We start from the raw sequence: 19801 nt of genomic DNA, 5'->3' as shown, positions 1-19801 counted from the left end.
CACCATGCATTGTGAAACTAATCTATTCCCCTATTACACCATTCTATTTCTCAGCCAATAACAGATATTTTTGGATGGTTACCATTTTATAATACAGTTTGAGATATAGTACTGGTAGGCTACCTTCCTTCAATTTTTTTGTCATTACTTCCCTTGATATTCTTGACCTTATGTTCTTCCAGATGAATTTTGCTATTTTTTTGCCTAATTTTATGAAATAAAATTTTAGTAGCTTGATAGGCATGACACTAAATAAGTAATTGGTTTAGATAGAATTATAGTGTTTTTTATTTTGGTTCAACCTATGCATGAGTAATTAATGTTTTTCCAGTTATTTAAATTTTAGTTTATGCAGGTGAGAAGTGTTTTATAATTGTGTTAAAAAGTTAAAAGGTTAGACTCCACAGGTAGATTTCTAAGTATTTTGTATAGTCCGCAGTTATTTTAAATAGGATTTTCACTTTCTATCTCTTCCTACTGGACTTTTTTGGACAATCTAGAAAAGCTGGTACTTTATATGGGTTTATTTTATATCCTACAATTTGCTAAAACCGTTATTTTAATTAATTTTAGTCGGTTTTCTGCAGTTGTCTAAATATACCATTATTTTGTGTGCAAAGAGTAATAGCTTTGTTTCCTCCTTGCCTTCTCTAATTTCTGCCATTTCTTTTTCTTGACTTACTGCAATAACTAACATTTCTAGTACAATACTGAATAATAGTGGTCATAATAGATATCCTTGCTTCACCCCTAATCTTATTGGGAAGGCTTCCTTTTAATCCTCCTTATAGGTACTGATTTCTGGTGATGCTAGTTGGATGCTAAGGGATATGGAGGAACTTTTGGTTCACAACTCTGTTTACAAATGATTGTGCACCCAATACAGCTTCTAAGACTGAGATGCCAGAGAACGTGCATGTATTCTCTCTCATTTGTGCTAATTTTGGTCTGACAATTAACGGGAAGAAAACAGACTTTCTCCATAGCCAGCACCATATATAAGCATCATGCAAGAAAACTGAATCACTTCCATTTGTATTATCTTAGGATGATTCTGAAGATCAAGCTAAGGTACAAGACATTGAAGTGCTAAATACAGATAAGTGAAATGCCAAGCATTCAGAGTTCACAGCAGAGAATGTAAGTTTGATAAGTTAGCCATGTTGTTTGAATGCCAAATATACATTTGCAAACAAAAAAACACTATTAAAGAGAATTCACTCAAAGAGAGTACTCACAAAGAGGTCAATAAAAGCACTGCAAAGACACTCACAGTTGGTATGGCTGTATCAAAATAGAATAGAAAGGAAAGAAATCTGAGAGGCCCAAATTTAGAGATACAGACTAAGCCAAACTTCATGGGGCCTATTTGTGCCTCAACTGTGAAAGACTCTTCCAAGCTTATATAGGTCTGATCTGGCACACTCAGGCACACTGTACATTGCCCCTTACAAAGTGATGTCATTTTGATCTTCATTAAATACAAAGGACAAAAATTTATCAACCAATCTATTCATCATTTATTTCTTGAAATATGATATCTAGTCTTTTTAATGATCATAGCTTTCTGACAGTTTAAAATTCTTATATTATCTCTCCTTGATCTCTTTTGCAGGTCAGTTTATTTTTAGATAAGACATTTGCTTCTTTTTTCCCCATTCTTTTGATTTTGTATTATTGTTTCTTGATGTTTCATGGAGTCATTAACTTCTACTTTTGTAACAGGTCTTTTAAAAATTTTTTCTAAAGTGTTTTTCAGATATTTAGGAGCCTTAATACCTCTGACTGATCATGACCTTTGACTTGGGTTCATTGAGTAGTAGATAAATGGCTGATAATGTATTAAGTGCAGACTCACCATTCTATCCCCTTCCACAACATTTATTTGTGCTAAGGCAAAGCTAGAAAACACAAAGAATGGGACGCATAAAAACACATATTTAACAACTGTTATTGACTCATTCTAGCTGAAGGTGGATTTCTCCTGGAGTTTGGTGACTCCTGGGCAATTCTGTGTCTGTAACTCTTTGGTTTACTCTGCCCTTCCCCAAGGATGGCATGGTACTCGTGGCTTGGCCTGTTATCCCACCAGTGTTGGTGCTTGACCATTTTTTGTCAGGGTGGACAAATCCATGACTAGTAATCTAGGTATTTGTGCCATTCAAGGTCAGGGCAAAATTCAGTAGCCTCCTCATCAGCAGTACAGAGATTTTTCTGAGCTGCACTGCCCCATTTTGGAATGATGGCAATAATAAATTTTATTTAAAATATCTCTGCTGAGGTTGAAAGATTAGCTCAAGATGTATTTCAAGCTATCTCCTGAAATTCTAAGATTATCTCTTAAGATTATCTTTCTATCATCTTTCTAAGATTATCTAATTTCTATCATCTTTCTAAGATTATCTCTTAAGATTATCTTTCTATCATCTTTCTAGGATGAGACTGATTCCTTAGAAAAGGCAGTCATACAAAACTGGCTAGTTCTTGATATGCTCACAGTCACATTAGGAGGTGTATGTGCTCTTATTAATCAATCTTGCTGTTCCTATACAAATAAATCAGGTGAAATTGTTACAAATGTGCATATTTTGAATGATACTCAGCAAATTGCTTTAGAGACCCATGTGACATATAGTGGATGATAGCATCTGTCATGGCTATAGGGAACTGTTTTGGTAGCTACTATAGCCAAATGATTTTTTTAATCCTAGAAATTGTTGTACTTTTTAGAATCTAAGTTGTTATAACAATGCTTACCCAAGCATTTTCCAGGAGGAAAAAAAATGCACACTAGAACTGTGATTCATGCCCAAGCTAGAAAGATAAAATCTTTCAACTTTTGAGTAATAAACCTTTTTGCTACACCTATGTTTGGCTGGCCCATTGTTTAATGGCAGGTGTAATATAATTGTATTTTTGAATTTTTTCTTCCCAATTTAAATTTAATTTTTTAAAACTTGAATTTATGAAATCAATATTGATATTTTGACATTGAAGAATCAGTTTATAATGCCTCTTAGCTCTGATAATATTGCATACCAGAAAGCTTTAGATTATTAATACCTACCATTGGTTGTTGAATAATATGGGACTTTAACTGACATTTGTGTCTGATTTCAGAAGAAGGGACTGCCAAGGAGCCACTGATCAGTTTGAAGGAGCTTCTGTTGGCCAATGAAACCAACAATCACCGTTGGGTTGGTGAAGATCTATGCCAAGGCAGAGGACCTGTCTCAATGGTTTTGGGGAAGTGACTGTCAAGTCCTGAGGTGGGACTTCCCCCATTTTCTGCCTTTATATGAGACTAAATATCTCTTTTTGGCTTTAACTTTGGCTTGCTGTACCTATAATTGAAGTAGAACTCAGACCAAGGAATCATATTTTCCTGTTCTTCAGACTTTTGTCCCTTCTTTCTTCTTTAGTATGGCAAATTTCTATAGTTCTGGCTGATGGTGGGTAACAGCAGTATTGTCACACCTGTCCTGCATGCTTGTAGGAAATAATATATCTCAATTAGACCTTGATCTCGAATCAAGAACCTATTATGATTTTAATGTATACTCATATATATACATATGATTTTAACATCTTTTAAACTTAATTTTTCTCCTTGTTTTTAGGATAATTGATTCATATGCCTAAAAACTTAGTCGTGCATTTTGTTTTGATTCTATTTTTTCAATATATGAGGGTTTGTACAAAGAATAGAATTAAAACAGGATATATATACTGAGGTTTCATATTAGTTATATGTTCTAAAGCAAACCAAAGTTAGTCTTATCGATATGTAGTTTATAAAGTATGCTTTTGAGTCTCCAGATTTTACTATAACTCCCCTTTTTTCATGGTTTTTTTTCAAAGACTTCATAAAATTTCCCTAATAGGAAAATAGCCTAAATGTTCTTAGCTGAAGGGAAGGGTCATCCTCAAATCCCTTTAGCTATGGATAGTGTCTTCTTTACCTGCCCTCTTCTCCCATGTTACTGTTAAGTTACAGTCATCTTATGAATTCCTTGTGTGAGACATCATGATGTAGAAAGATAACTAAACTAGGACTTAGGAAACTTGGTTTCTAGTACAGGCTCTGCTATTAAGAAAGTGTGCGTTCTTATGCAAGTTAGTTATTCAAAACATCCCTAGACCTCAGTTATATCATGGGTTCAGGGATAAAGTGTGGGATCCGGGACAATCACTCAAATTTACAATAACTGAACTAACCTTAATATCCCTCTGTCTTCATAAATTCTGAAGCATACACACTTTAGTGAGAGAGCTAGATGTACTGTCTTTTATTCTTTACAGAATGCAAGTACATGTGCATAGAGGGATACAGATAACAGTTGTACACATAATACACACATATAGTGAGATCTGTTTGGTAAAAGCAACCACCACTTTCAGCTCCCAGATATTAAGAATATTACTCAACTAGGTTTGTATCCCAAAGAGATTAAAAAGAGAAAGAGAGAAGAACCTATTTAAACCGTTTTTTTTTGTTTCTTGTTTGTTTCTTGTTGTTGTTGTTGTTTTTGTAGTAGTAAAGAACTGGAAATTAAGGGGTTGTTCATCATTTCAAGAATAGCTGAACATGTGGCATATGATTGTGGTGGAATACTATTGTGCTATAAGGAATGACAGCAGGATGACTTCAGAAAAATCTGGAAAGACATAAACAGATTTAAAAGTGAAATAATCAGAACCTGAAGAACAATGTATACAGTGACAGTAATATTTTTTGATGAACTGTGAATGACCTAGTTATTCTTAGCAATGCAGTGATCCAAGATAATCCCAGAGATTCATGATAAAAAATGCCACCTGACCTCAGATAAAGAACAGATGGAGTCTGAATGCAGATTGAAACATACTGTGTTTCACTTTCTTATTTTTTTGGTTGAAATCTTTTCCACAAAATGTCTAAGATGGAAAAACATTTTACATGATTGGACATATAAAATCTCTATCAGATTGCTTACCACCAGGGAGGGAGGAAGCAAAGAGGGAAGAAAAGGGGGCGAAAAGGAGGAAGAAAATTTGGAACTAATTTTTTAAATGAATTTTTAAAAATAGTTTTTATGTTTAATGAGGTAAAAATATTGTTAAAATATTTCTGAGTTAAAGGCTTTTGGTCCTTTCCAGGTTGTGCAAAGTGAAGGTTTAAATTGAAAGACCTCACTGACACTGGGTGGCACTGACTAGGATTATACTATCAGTTACTATTTGCAATTAACCACAAAGTAGACCAAAATATTGTCCAAATAATCTGGTACCTCCATGACTATTTCTGTCCTCTAGATTGGAACTATGGAAATGTATTTCCCTAAAAAATATACATTTTTTAAGATCAGGATTGTCATGTTTTAGAGTTAAATCATTAGGTATATAGTAAAAGCTTAACAAATTTTTTGTATAAATAAACAGATAGAAGATATTGGTATTGATTTGGGTAGGTATTATACCTCTAACTTATAAAACAGGATGTTAGAAGTCATAAATATCTGAAACTGAAGACTCAGAATTAAGATCTAAGGTTCCATGTAAAAAGTCCTAGACTCTGTTTGCTGTGTAATATATCATTACTCATACATCTACTATTATGAAACAGCATGAAAACTGTAACAGTTTGATTTTATGTGAAGGTTGATAGAACCAGATGATTCACTAATTAAGCTACACCTTCATATTCCATAACAAATTAATTAGTTTTTGTTAATACTAGATTGACTGGAGTTTAAGAATATCTCAAAGGACACTGTATTAGAACATACTAGGAATAAAAGGACAAAATATCAAAATAAAATTATAGTATCTTTTTATGATTATTTGTAAAGTGCATTTCCACGTGCAAAAGAAATGATAGTAATTTATTAAAATATTCTAACTCATTCATTGGCAAAATTGTTCTTCCTAGCCCAAAAAAGAAAAATGAGTTTTTGTTATATAAGATAAATGAATAGGGACAACTCATGTAGAAAATACTATTTTGTTGTAAAAATAAAGAAAACACATATAAGAATTCAGATCCTTATTTACTTGCTTTGTTTTAGCAAGAGACTGACAATATATTTAAACATCTGGAATGAGCCACTTAAAAGAAAGTGAATAGATAAGATTCTGCAAAAGGACTAACCCAATTTTCTTTGACTGCTTGAAGGTCCCAGGGTCTTAACACTTTCTGTACCTATAATGCTAATTTATTAAGAGAAGTCAGTTCTTAGAGCTTAATGTATGGTTCCAAATACTGTAACAGAAACAGAGTAAAAGGCTGCATCAGAATACAACTTTCTCATTTCCATTCACGGAAACTTGGGGCTGGAAAGGGCTAGATGACTGACTCCAAGTTGCCTAGCTATTAGGCAGATCTTCAGAGTCCCAGGCTAATAAGGTGCCTTTTAGTCTAGGACCATAGATGTTGAACTGAAAAGGATATCAGAAGCTAAATAGTACCTTTAATTTTATGGATAAGAATACTGAGTGCCAGCAAAGTTAGAGAATTTACTCAAAGCCACATAGATACTAAATTTCTGACATGAGGACTGTGTTGCTTTGCAGATCATTTAATTGTCAACAGAAGTGAATATGTTGCATTGTGGTATATTTAACAATAATTACATATTATCCAGCAATAATTTTACAGTATCTGATCCTTTCTCAAACTTTGTTGGGAGAGAGAAAAATAAAAATTTTATTTAAAAATATTATACAATGAACTTTGGCTCCAATATCTATAACTAGCAAGAAGTTACCCATATATAGACCTAGAATAATCAAGTGGTGAAGGGATGTGGCTTGATCCAAGGAAGTCAATCAGACACATACAAAACAGCCAGATTAGTAAAGCATGAAGTATATACAGAAGGAATAAAAAAATTTAGAGGTGAACCATCCTGAATGCCTTCTTACTAATGAAAACCTTTTGCTGAGTTTCCTTTTAGTTGTCTTTTTTGTTTCCTCTCTTCCCTTCCTCTTGAAGATATTATCATCATCACCATCATCTCTGTACCTTCTCTCTCAATGATGGAATTCCAGAACTCTACACATAGTGCCGCAACAAGGGATGGTAAAGCCGAAATTCAAATCTTGCCTCAGATACCAACTTTATGACCCTGGACTAGTCATTTAACATCTTTCACTCTTAAGTTTCCTTGCTTGCAAATAGAAGATATTTGTGGATTTCTTTGGAAAATCAATTGAGATGATATTTATAAAATAAACAAAATATTTATAAAATTCTTTGGAAACCAAGTTATACACAAATTTGCTAGGTATATGTTTATGTCTACTTCTGTGTCTCTAGAGATTAGAATCAATTAATATCAGCCAACAAGAACCAGCAGTAATGATGCTTTTAGAATCAGTTATCTGACATGGCAATTGTCACTGTGATTTTATAAGAGAGAAGTTTGAAGCAGGTGATATGAACTAAAGAATTCTCCAAAGGCATTGTTTCTAGAACACAATCCTTAATGCAATGTTGTGTCAGTTTATGGGCTTCCTTTAGGATCTGCCTAGCCATAATTGTTCCAGAGAGATGTGTCCTACATGTATGTTTGTGTATTCCAAGGACAGAAGCTGCACTTTATGGTATCTATCTGTAGGCAGGGGGAAGGAAGAAGAAACTGAAAAACACAGCCGAGCTGGTCATATTGTTAGAAATAGCTACTATTTAAAATTGGCCTCAGACATAGCTAACAGAGTATGTTCCAAATAATGTTTCTGGAGAAATCTATTAAAGAATAATTCTTAGAGAAGAAATGCAGAACATTATATTGCAGCTTGCTCTCATCTGAGGCACTAATAGAAATAAATTAAAAAATCTTTTTGTTCAAGGATTTTCTGTGAGAAAGTCACGCAAATCTTTTGTATCTCAGGAAGATACTAAGCCCACGCCTTTAGAGCTGTTTGCACAATAAACAGAGTGTATAAAGTGTTTCTAAGAGCCATCATCATTACTATAGCTTATATTTATATAATATTTTAAGGTTTTCAAAGCTCTTTACATATATAATTATTTCAGTAGAAGATTGTGGAACAAATTTCCAGACTTCAGGATTTTAGCAACAGAGGAAAATTAGTGAAATCTAACAGGGCAGAACTCTCTGTCCCTAGTTAGACCAGCCCACAAGAAATCTGAAAGCTGAATTCAGACAATACAAGACTTAAACTTTACACACCTGGAGTTTCTGCCATTCTCAAATTACCAAACTGATTCTATCTTTCTGTTTTATGAAAAACAGTGAGTGAGGTTGATGACTGCAACTCTGCCTCACTAAAATCCAATTCATATGCAAGTCAGGACTACTATATTATGATGTCATTGTTTCACTTCAAAAACAAAGGACAAAACAGAGGAAGGGCCTTATTACTATTATCAGTACTTCTTTAGACCCTGTTTTAGTCACTTCTCTTAGTAGCTGCTGCCCCTGAGCTTTGAAAGACAACATTGATTTCTCAGAGTCCCATGAGTGACTTGTACTTACTTGAAAAAACATCTGACATGACACCAGGACTTTACCATCAGTGCTCCTTTTTAGATTTGGCCTTGCCCTTACCTTTAGTTTGTAGCCCAGGTACCAATCAGGTGACAGAGAGAGGAAAAGCCTAGATATCCTGTTGTCTGAGGGGCATTTAATTTGGCCTCCGTGGCTGCTTATATGGTCTTTACTCACTCCTACCATTTAAATATTTTTTTCTTTATTTTATTCCAAAAACAAATTTACACATAAGTTTTTCCAAGGTTACCTGATTCATATTCCCTCCCTCTCTTCATCCTTCCCTCTCCTGGAGTTGACAAGCAATTCTACTGGGTTATGCATGTATTATCATTCAATACCCATTTTCATATTATTCATTTTGTAATAGAGTATTCTTTTAAAATCAAAACCCTAAACCATATACCCAAATAAACACATGATAAATCATATGGTTTTTTTCTGCATTTTTACTCCAACAGTTCTTTCTCTGAAAGTGGATAGCATTTTTTATAAGTCCCTCCTAATTGTCCGGGATCATTGTATTGCTGTTTAGTAGTAAAGTCTCTCACTTTTGATCTTTCCACAATGTTTCAGTTACAATGTACAATGTTTTCCTGGTTTTGCATATTTCACTCTGCATCAGTTTATGTAGTTCTTTCTGAAGTCATCCAGTTCATCATTCCTTAAAGCACAATAGTATTCCATCATTATAATATATCACATTTTGTTCAGTCATTCCCCAATCGAGGGATATCCTTTAGTTTCCAATTCTTTGTTACTGCAAAACACGTAATTCTCATATATTTTTTAACTCTTTGGGACACAGACCTAGAACAAGTATTTCTGAATCAAAATGTTTGCATTCTTTTATTTTATTTTTTATTTTTATTTTTTTAAACCCTTAACTTCTGTGTATTGACTCCTAGGTGGAAGAGTGGTAAGGGTAGGCAATGAGGGTCAAGTGACTTGCCCAGGGTCACACAGCTGGGAAGTGGCTGAGGCCGGGTTTGAACCTAGGACCTCCAGTCTCTAGGCCTGACTCTCAATCCACTGAGCTACCCAGCTGCCCCATTTGCATTCTTTTAAAGCCCTTTGGGCATAATTAAAAAATGATTTCAAGAACATTCGGAACAATTCGCAACTCCACAAGCAATGCATTAGTGTCCCAATTTTGCCACATTCCTTTCAATATTTGTTATTTTCCTTTACTGTCATATTGGTCAATCTACTAGGTGGTACTTCAGAGTTGTTTTAATTTGCATTTCTCTAATCAAGAGGAATGTAGAACATTTTTTCATTTGGTTATTGATAGCTTTGATTTCTTCATTTGAAAACTGCCTATTCATATCCTTTGACCATTTATCAATTGGGGAATGACTTGGATTTTTTTTTATAAATTTGACTTAGTTCTTTATATATCTGAGAAATTAGATATTTATCAGGGACATTTTTTATAATTTTCCCCCATTTTGTTATTTTCCTTTGTACAAAACCTTTTTTAAAAAAAACATTTAATAATATTTATTTTTTAGAAAAGTTACATGGTTCATGCTCTTACTTTCCCCTTCACCCCCCTGACACCACCCCCATAGCCGAAGCGCATTTCCACTACAAAACCTTTTTAATTTAATATAATCAAATTATTCATTTTACATCTTGTAATATCCTCTATCTCTTCTTTTGTCTTAAATTTTCCCTTCTCCAGAGATCTGACAGATAAACTCTTCTATATGCCCATAATTTACTTATAATATAATTATGTTTAAATTATACACCCAATTTGACTATATCTTGCTATAGGTTGTAAGATATTGATGCTTCCCACCATTTTTGCTGGTCCATCCAGAACCTCTGGATGGGCAGAAAGTTAGGGAAACTCGCCAAATATACCTAGTCCACTCTCTGCTGAGATTTAAAGGGGTTTAGTCTCTGTGAGCACCACACATCGGCTTTAACAGACTCCTCACTCTGCCTCAACTCCTCAGAAACTGCCTACTCACTGATACGAGGTCTGGCATTGTTGTCCGGAGTCCTGCCCTCTACTGAAACCAAGAAGCAGCAACATATAACCTCTCCCAAACTGCTAAGACTGACCTGTGCCAACTCCAACCAGTTCGATGCTCCATCTACTCATTTTGGATATTTCAAAGAATCTTCCTGTGTTTTGACTGTTCAAAAGACAAATACTTAAGTATCCTTTCTCTAACTGTTAATTTAAATTTTTATTGACAAATCATTGCATTTTATATGGGCCTCTAAATCTTGTAATTCATTTCTAATGAAATTATTTACATACAAATCATATAAAAAACTGAACTGGCAAACCTTTGGAGCATCCCTATCAACTATCTACTGATTCTTTTATTGTCCTTAATGTTCATATATCAATGACTATGGATGGATGTTGCTTGGCATTCACTAATACTCATTCCTTTGTATAAATACATTGAGATACCACAGGCTGTTCACCACATCCTCACTGGTGAGGTTCCCTCTTTGGCAATACCTCTACCCTGAGATCTGCTCTGAGATCATCATTTCATGAGTGTCCCCAGGCATGTCCAGTTCTTTCTCTTCTCAGTAGTCTCTAGAAACTATTCCATGTTCTTGCTAGCAATCTTGGCCTAAAGTGGCTACTCTTTACTGTGTCCCCAGCTTTTCAGCTCCCCTAAATGTATTGTCATGCTCCCTTTCTTAGAATGTAAGGTAGTTACTGACTCATTTGTTTGTATTTGAATCTAGCATTTTTAATGGATAATAATAGTTAAGTCATCTATGTATGTATGTATGTATCAATCTATTGTTAAAATCATTATCTGGGATAAGTTGGATGCCACCTTGACTGACAGGGATGGCAGTTGAGTGATTTGGAATGTTCCCAGATGCCATGAGCCAGGGGCAAAATTCGGTTGACCCCACGCTATAAATACCCCCTAGGAACTACAGTTGGGATCTCAGAACTGAGAGCTGGGACCGAAGTAAACTTTTCTTGGAACAAGAACTGGGAAGAGGGAAGTGAAGGGTGGAGAAGAAGAAGAAGGTAGGCCTAAACCTGCACCTGTAACCTGTGCTTGACTGAGAGAGTGATCTATCAATATTATTGATAGTAGAGCTGAAAGAATATACAGATCATCAATCAACATCTACATCAATAGCCTTCTATAATCTCTGGCTTGGCTGTGGCCAGGTCAGGTCAGAGATAGTGAGAGGATGAAGACCTCCAGCCTCTACCAGCCTAGCAATCTCCAGTCCTAATCAACAATTCGCTTAGTAGCCAAACAATAGCAATAGGGTTACCAATCCCCAAACCTATTATCTTGTTATCATTTCCTCATCAATAGATAATACAGTGATTTAACAACAAGCACCTGCCTGAGTGGTTATTCTATCACAGCCCTTGGGAAGGGAGAACTAATAAGCAGTCAAATACCAATCATTTCTAAAGCCAATCAATAGCCTGCTAACAATTAATCCAACCTCAGTTTGGGCCTAGAAAGGTTAACTATCTACCTAACCTCTCAAGAGGTTCCCAACCTGGGCAACTGTTAGAAAAAAGTCACTGACAGGTTTAACCAACCAAGCCTGTGAGGGATAAGAGGGACAGATTATTACAGCAACAGCTATTGTGAGAGGAGTGGGTGTTCCTCCTTCACCAACTACAGCTGGCTTAGTCCTTGGGCACCTGATTCCTCTTTCATCCATCCTATCCCTAAGATCTACATACCAGCCATCCTCCCAGATCTAGAGAGGAAGATCTAGTAGGAGATTTATACAAAGATATCTCTTCCTTCTTTTCTTTTTAACACTATTTATCTATCTTCTGTTTTCTCCCTCTAGACACACACACACACACACACACACACACACCCCAAGATCCACTACTTACTTCTCATCATTTGTGTGGCCACTTTATTCCATATAAAGAGTTCCTGATATTATGAATAATTTGACTATACATAACCAAATCAAATCCCAGGAAAAGCTCTTGGTTTCCTATAGTTCCCTAAGGTAAAAAAATATGATTAAATTTAATAGCCTTCTGGAGTTACAGGTACAGATTGAGGATAAAAGGTAATTGTGGTACTATCAATAGTTTCACTGTATTAACAAGTAGAAAAAGATATAATTTCAAATAAGTGTATTGCTAGATGTTGATGGCACTAAAGTGAAAAATTCATATATGTAACCTTGATTAAAGAAGGTTTCATGTATAAATGACACCAAAAAACTACTTTGAATAGTTTTATGTTTTTTCTTTTAAATTTTTTTTCTAAATGTTTTACTGAATTCTTGAATTCGAATGAATAAATGAATATTAAATCCCTATTATGAGCTAAAATCTGTTCTAAGTACTGGTGAGACAGGGAGAGAGAGACAGGGAGAGAAAGAAGAAGAAGAAGAAGAAGAAGAAGAAGAAGAAGAAGAAGAAGAAGAAGAAGAAGAAGAAGAAGAAGAAGAAGAAGAAGAACTACTTTTATTCTTATATGGAAGGCAACATATAGAGAGGAATTCTAAACAAGGGAGGGTGTGTTGTTTGGGGAAGTCTAAGGAGGGTAAGTACAATTATAGAGATATTACTTTTCCAAAAGCAAAAGCAATATCGATTTCACTATGATGACAGAACTAAAAGAGGATGAGACAGCTGTGAACAGAAGCAGGATGAGTAGTTAGGAGATAGTCTGAGGCTATTTGCAGCATTCCTGGAGCTTCCTGTAGAGTGGGCCCTTTGAATTAGGACATTTGGGACCCAGGGTGGAAGTTCCTCCAGTTTATGTTCTCCTTTCTAAAGACCAATGATTGGGCTGAAAAAATGCCTAGGGTAGAATGTGAGGTATTATTGGGTCCTCCTGCATACAGTGGGTCTCAGAGATACTCACCTTTCAAGACAATGGCATTCCAGAACAGGAGTCAAGAATATTGTTCCAGGTAGAATACAGAAATAAAGAAGTGAGCTCTTGACCACTGCTAGAATGGTTGATGTATGGTACAGTCTAGGAAGTCTGGACTAGGGCTCAGGAGTGAAAAGGTACAAAGTTAGGAGAAATCATATTCATATTAGTTTAATAAAGGAGTGATTTATAGAGTCTAAAAGATTTTATGTTGGCTCTGAAGGCACAGAGGACCAAGAATTTATGGAAAAGGGGCTGGAAACTATTCCAAGTAAAGAGATACTCTAATTCATGAATACTGCAATGAACACAACTCATAGATAAATGGGGCAATGAGAAGATTGGCTTAGTTCAGTTGGTGAGTCAGTCAGTGTTCTCTACTGTCTTGTTCACCTAGTATTTTCTACCAGAACAATGCACATATTCTGAGGAAATATTTATGTTGATTTAGGAGATTCAAGGTGATTTGAAAAACACACTCTAAATCTAGATCAAAAAATTGGGTTTGGTCTAAGCAATAATTGATAACATTTAAATATTAGTAAGGAACTTAATGGAACCTAATATTGATATTTTAATAATGTTTTATTGCTTATTAAATGTTAACATAATTGTGAATGATATAAAAATGTTGGCTATGTTTTAAAAATGAGTGATTTTTTATATTTTAATCCTGTCTATGGGAGACTTCTATAAGGCTAAAGCAATAGGATTCTAAGGAAGGCAACATAATTTACCTAGTAGCAATAGCAACTTACTCTAATTACAGGTAAAAGTATCTAGAAAGAAATAAACCTCTCCAGAGTGACCCTTGCCATCTAAAACATATGACATGACTTAAACAATGAAAATAAAGGAAAAAATAGAAATTGACATTTGTTTTGGCCATGGGATCAGAGAGAGGTTTAGAGGCTGGCATGATAAGAACATATTTTAACAACAAAAACAAAAAAGAATATATATGCTTATATTATATATATATATATATATATATGAGAGAGATAGTGAAATATAGATTTCATTAGCCCCACTAAATACATATATATGCATATATGGATACATATTTACATATATAAACTTCATTTTGCAGAACTTTATTTTTTCCTACATAGGAGTACTATTCAAACAATCAAGTGATTAATATTGTTGAAAGGGAGGGAAAAATCTCCTATTCCCTTAGCTCCCATATACTTACACACAATTTTGGAGCCCTGCCTGATTTTCCCTTAATCACTAAGGATTCTGAGCAAGGAAACATATATCATTATATGATCGTCTGCTAGTTAATTAGTTATTAATTATGTCTTGATTAAATGTCTATGATTACAACTACATAGAAATAAAGTATATCCATGGTACTCAACCTCATAACAAAGAAATAAACAAATTTTTAAACTTTAGTAGGTTAAAATTGTAATATAACATCCTGGATACTCTGTATTATGAGGAACTAATATCCAAATTAGGGAAAGGGAATAAAATAGAAAATTATTCAAAAAAGACCATCTTTGCTTTTATGTTGTTATATTGCCTCACATAGTAAGTAAGCAATAATTGTTTGTTGATTGAGTGAATGAATAAGCATAATTGGTTCAAACCAATTGGTTCTTTATAAAAAGTCATTTTTATATTGTCAAAAATATTTGTGAATATCACTGATATATAATGTTAGAAATTGAGAGAATTTTTATGATTATTTAGTCCAACTCTTTATAATGATAAGGAATCTAAAGCTCATTCTCTCTTCTTTCTCTCTCTGTAAATATATATGCATATATGTATGCATATGTATTCATATACATATGTGTAAAGTACTATTTATACAAAATATATTATAGAATTTCCCAGATCTTAAGAAATTAAACTAGCATTTAAGCTAACACTTACTATTTAAATGAATAATTTCTATTATTATTTGGAGATATATCCACAACCATAATTATTGCTCATACTAGTTATGATTTCTTGTTTACACAGATTAGCATGAGTTTCATTTTCAGTTTTGGCATATCTGTAATGATATGCACTGAATTATTAGAAAAGGAAATGGTTGATTCACCAGTCATTATGATAAGAAATGAGCCTACCAATTAAATTCAAGATAGCTTTAAGTCTATTTAATAGACACCATAAAAAATGAATAACTACTCAAATCTTGGAATATTATACCTTAAGTACCCAGTGACTAACTTTGCCAGACAAAATCAATCTTTAAATAATGGAAGCCAAAAAGAGTAAAGCATTGGAGAAAAGCCAATTTGTTTGATAAAGAGGAAGCCAAGAAGTCTCAAACTACTCTGGGTGAATGCCTTTCCAGGTTTCTTGCTTCCTCTTTTGATGACTGACATAAATGACCAATGAAGAAAAAGTCAAATAAGCTCAAGCTATAATTCTCCATGACATTCTTTTCACCTGCAGGAACAAATAAATAATTCATTCTGTGGTGTTCCTAAGGCTATAGAAACAGTTCTAAAGGTCAATGAACTATGTGAGAAAATTTCACTAAACATATGCTGTTAGCTTTACATCAATATAGGAGTGTTTTTCTAAACTGAGACCAGTGAATTTTTTCTGCTAAACACCACTGTGCATGATGATGAACTTAATACCACTGAAAGAGGAGAATAAGCAAAACAAGCACAAAAACCTCTCAAATATCTAGTTTTCCAAAGATGTGAGGAAGAGAATTCCTAGCAAATGTATTAATGTTCAAGGTAACAATGTTTTGTTTTTTTTTTAATCGGGGACAGGGTAGTGTTTTTACCCCAAAGTTAACTAATTAAATTCAAAAGACTCACAGGAAACCATCAACACAATTCTTTTCCTTCTTTGATTTCTCCTTTCTAAATAAGCCTTAATTAAAATCCTCAAAAATCAGCATCACATATATTGTCCCTTAAAATTTATGTTTTTCACTGACTTAAGAAGAAAAAGAAACTAAGAATTGCTTAATAGGAACTATTACAACATTCCAGGGAATCTCTCTTTCACATCTCAGAGACCTATTAAAATATTTAGATTTATGAGACTAGTCTTAGTGACTTGAACTCTCCTGGAAGAGTAACCTACTTGGGGTGGATAGAAGGCTACTCCTCCCCCTTTCCATCTGTTTTACAGTAATATTCATGTTATTGTCAAAGAACAAAGTCCATACTTTTTCTCCCTCTCTCACAAATGCTCCACATGTTGTGACTTTAGTCCCTAATGTCTACATCTGTTAACATTGAAAGACACTATCCTATTCTGGTTCCAAAATGCATGCTGCCTAGGGAATTTTCCATTTTCTAATGTTGTGAATGGATTCCTGAGTTCTCAAACTTGAATATCTCATGAGCAACCACTAAGTCTAATGCTACTCAGAAAACTCCCTACTTTAGGTGGTCACATATCCTAAGTAGCTACAGTAGCCTCTGTCATACTGAATAAAGTGATGCATGGTAGAGCAATAAATAGGATACAGAAGAGCAGCCAATCTGTTTTCCTTTCAGCTACATTCCTTGGATTCACCTCCATCATCAAGTTGCTTTACTTCATTTCCCCACTTCTGTGTATTGCTTTCTCCTTTACATTTTAAGCACTTTAAGGGAAGGGATATTTCTTTTTCTCATTTGTATTTCCAGCACTTGGTACAGGAACTGGTGGCACCTAGTAGGTGCTTAATAAGTGTGCTTTGAGGTGGAATATAGGGGACAGCTGGGTGGCTCAGAGCATCGAGAGCTAAGCCTCCTGATGAGAAGTCTTCTGTTCAAATCTGACCTCAGATACTTCCTAGCTTTGTAACCCTGGGAAAGTCACTTGATTCCAGTTGCCAAGCCCTTACCACTCTTCTGTTTGGAACCAATACGCCATATTGATTCTAAGATGGAAGGAAAAAAGGTTTAAAGTAAAAGGAATTTGTAAGCATTGCTGCCTGGGTTAGCCATATTCTCTAATTCAAAAACTGCATTCTAAGGTTCTTGAAATTATGATTCCTACCTAAGAAATCCTCAGAAACTCTTACTATCTTTCACTTCTCTGTACCTATCAAGTCTTTAAGTGGTTTCACCACTGTCTCTCCAAGACTGAGACCATGGATATAACAGAAATCATGTTATTATTGGTTTAGGATTGACTAAATATCAGAGATTTACTAGATGTGAGAAATACAAGGACAAAAATATTCAAAGTTTCCCTCAAGGAACTTGTGTTCTAAAAGACTGAATAACATAAACATTTATGTAAATTCAAAATAAGATACACTTAAAATACCTGCACAGGATCAGCTGTAGGCAATGCATAGAGTAATGGGCTTGGAACAAGGAAGACTTAGATTCCAATCCCAATTTTAAAATTTATTTGTTACATTATCTTTTAAAAATATGATTAATTTACTATTAATATTCTTTTATTTTAAAATTTTGAGTCACAGATTGTCCCCCATCCCGTCTACCATTTACTGAGAAGGCACTGATATCAATTATACATATGAAATTATGGAAAACATATTTCTATAGTACCCATATTTCAAAAAAAAATAAAAAGAAAATTATACATTAATTTGAACCTTTGTTCTTCCAAATGAATTTCGTTATTTTTTCAAGTTCAAAAATGATTTTTGTTAATTTAATCAGGATGGTATTGAATGAGTAAATCGATATTTCAAAATTGTCATTTTAATCAGGTTGGCTTTTCTCACCATTAACACAATATTTTTCTAATTATTTAAATACAACTTAATTTGTATTAAAAGTGTTTTATAATTATGTTCATGTAGTTTGTTGGTTTGTTTTTGCAAATATACTCCTAGGCATTATTCTATCTATTGTTATTTGAAGTGAGTTATCTCTTACTATTTCTTCTGAAGGACTTTGATGATTACAAGTAGAAATGTTGATGATTTATATGAGTTTATTTTAGATACTGCTAATTTGCTAAAATTATAGATAATTTTAATTGACTTTATTTGAATTTCTAGAATTTTCCATGCATATAATCATATTTTGATTTTTTTGCCCATTCTAATTCCTTTAATTTATTTTTCTTCTCTTATAGGTATTGCTAGCATTTCTAATACAATATTAAATACTATTGGTGATAATGGGCAACCATGTTTAACTTCTGATTTTATAGGAAAGGTTTCTAATTTATCTCCATTACAAATAATGTTTACTGATGTTTTTAGGTATTAACTTATCATTCTAAGAAAAATCCATGTAAATCTATGCTTTCTTACGTTTTAATAGGAATTAATGAATGTCTTAATTTATCAAAAGCTTTTTAAGTATCTATTGTTATACTATGATTTTTATTACTATTATTGTTAGAATCAATTCTGTTAATAATTTCCCTTATGTTGAACTATCCCTACATACCTGATATAAGCCCTTCTTTGTCATACTGTATAATCTTTTTGATATGTTGTTATAGTTTCAAGGCTAATGTTTTATTTAGGATTTTCGCATCTATATTCATTAATGTAACTGGCCTATAATATGCTTTTTCTGTTTTGGCACTTCCTTGTTTAGATATAAGCACATATTTATTTCATAAAAGGAATTTAGCAGAACTCCTTTTTGATCATTTCCTGTAAATTATTTAATATTGGAACTGTGATCTTTAAATTCTTGTTAAAATTCACTTGTAGATCCAGCTGAACTGATGCTTTTTTCTTAGGAAGTACATTAAGGGCTCTTCCATTTTGTTTCCCTAAAACAGGTTTATTTAGAGATTCTATGTCTTCTTCTCTTAGTCAAGGCAATTTATATTTTTGTAAGTATTATTCCATTTTGTGGGAACAGCATAAGAAGATTCAGGAGCTTTCCAAGCCCTTGCTGTTCCCACACCATTTCACTTAAACTATCAAACCTGTAGATGTATAATTTATCAAAATAACTCCTTATAATTGCTTTATTACAATTTCAGTAGTGGTATATTCACCCTTTCATTTTTCTTGCTAGTTTTTTTTTTCATTTTCTTCTTCCTTTCTTAATAATATTAACCAATAGTTTACTTTATTTTTTTAAAACCAACTCTTAGACATTTATTAATTTAATGGTTTTCTCGCATTCAATATTCTTAATCTGATCTTTAATTTTTAGAATTTCCAATTTGATATTTAATTAGAGATTTTAAATTTTGTTTTTTTTTATTATATACTCAATTCAAGGATCCATTCTTTCTCTTTTATTGATATAAGTATTTATAATATAGAATAAATTCCCACTAATTTTTATTTTTCTTGTATCCTATAAGTTTTAGTATATTGTCTCATCATCTTATTACATAAAATTATTATTCTTTCTGCTAAATTCCCTATATATTTGAGAAATGAGGACTTTCCCAGAGAAACTTAAGAAAAGTTTTTATATTACATTATTCCTATGGTGATTTTTAACAGAATAGAATTTCTCTGATTATTTTAATTGGTCAATTTTTGCTTTAAGATTTTTTTCTAAGATC

Source organism: Gracilinanus agilis, chromosome 1 (genome assembly GCF_016433145.1).
Source record: "Gracilinanus agilis isolate LMUSP501 chromosome 1, AgileGrace, whole genome shotgun sequence".
Classification (NCBI taxonomy): domain Eukaryota; kingdom Metazoa; phylum Chordata; class Mammalia; order Didelphimorphia; family Didelphidae; genus Gracilinanus; species Gracilinanus agilis.
The sequence above is the reverse complement of the archived record's forward strand: the minus strand, read 5'-3'. Positions refer to the sequence as shown.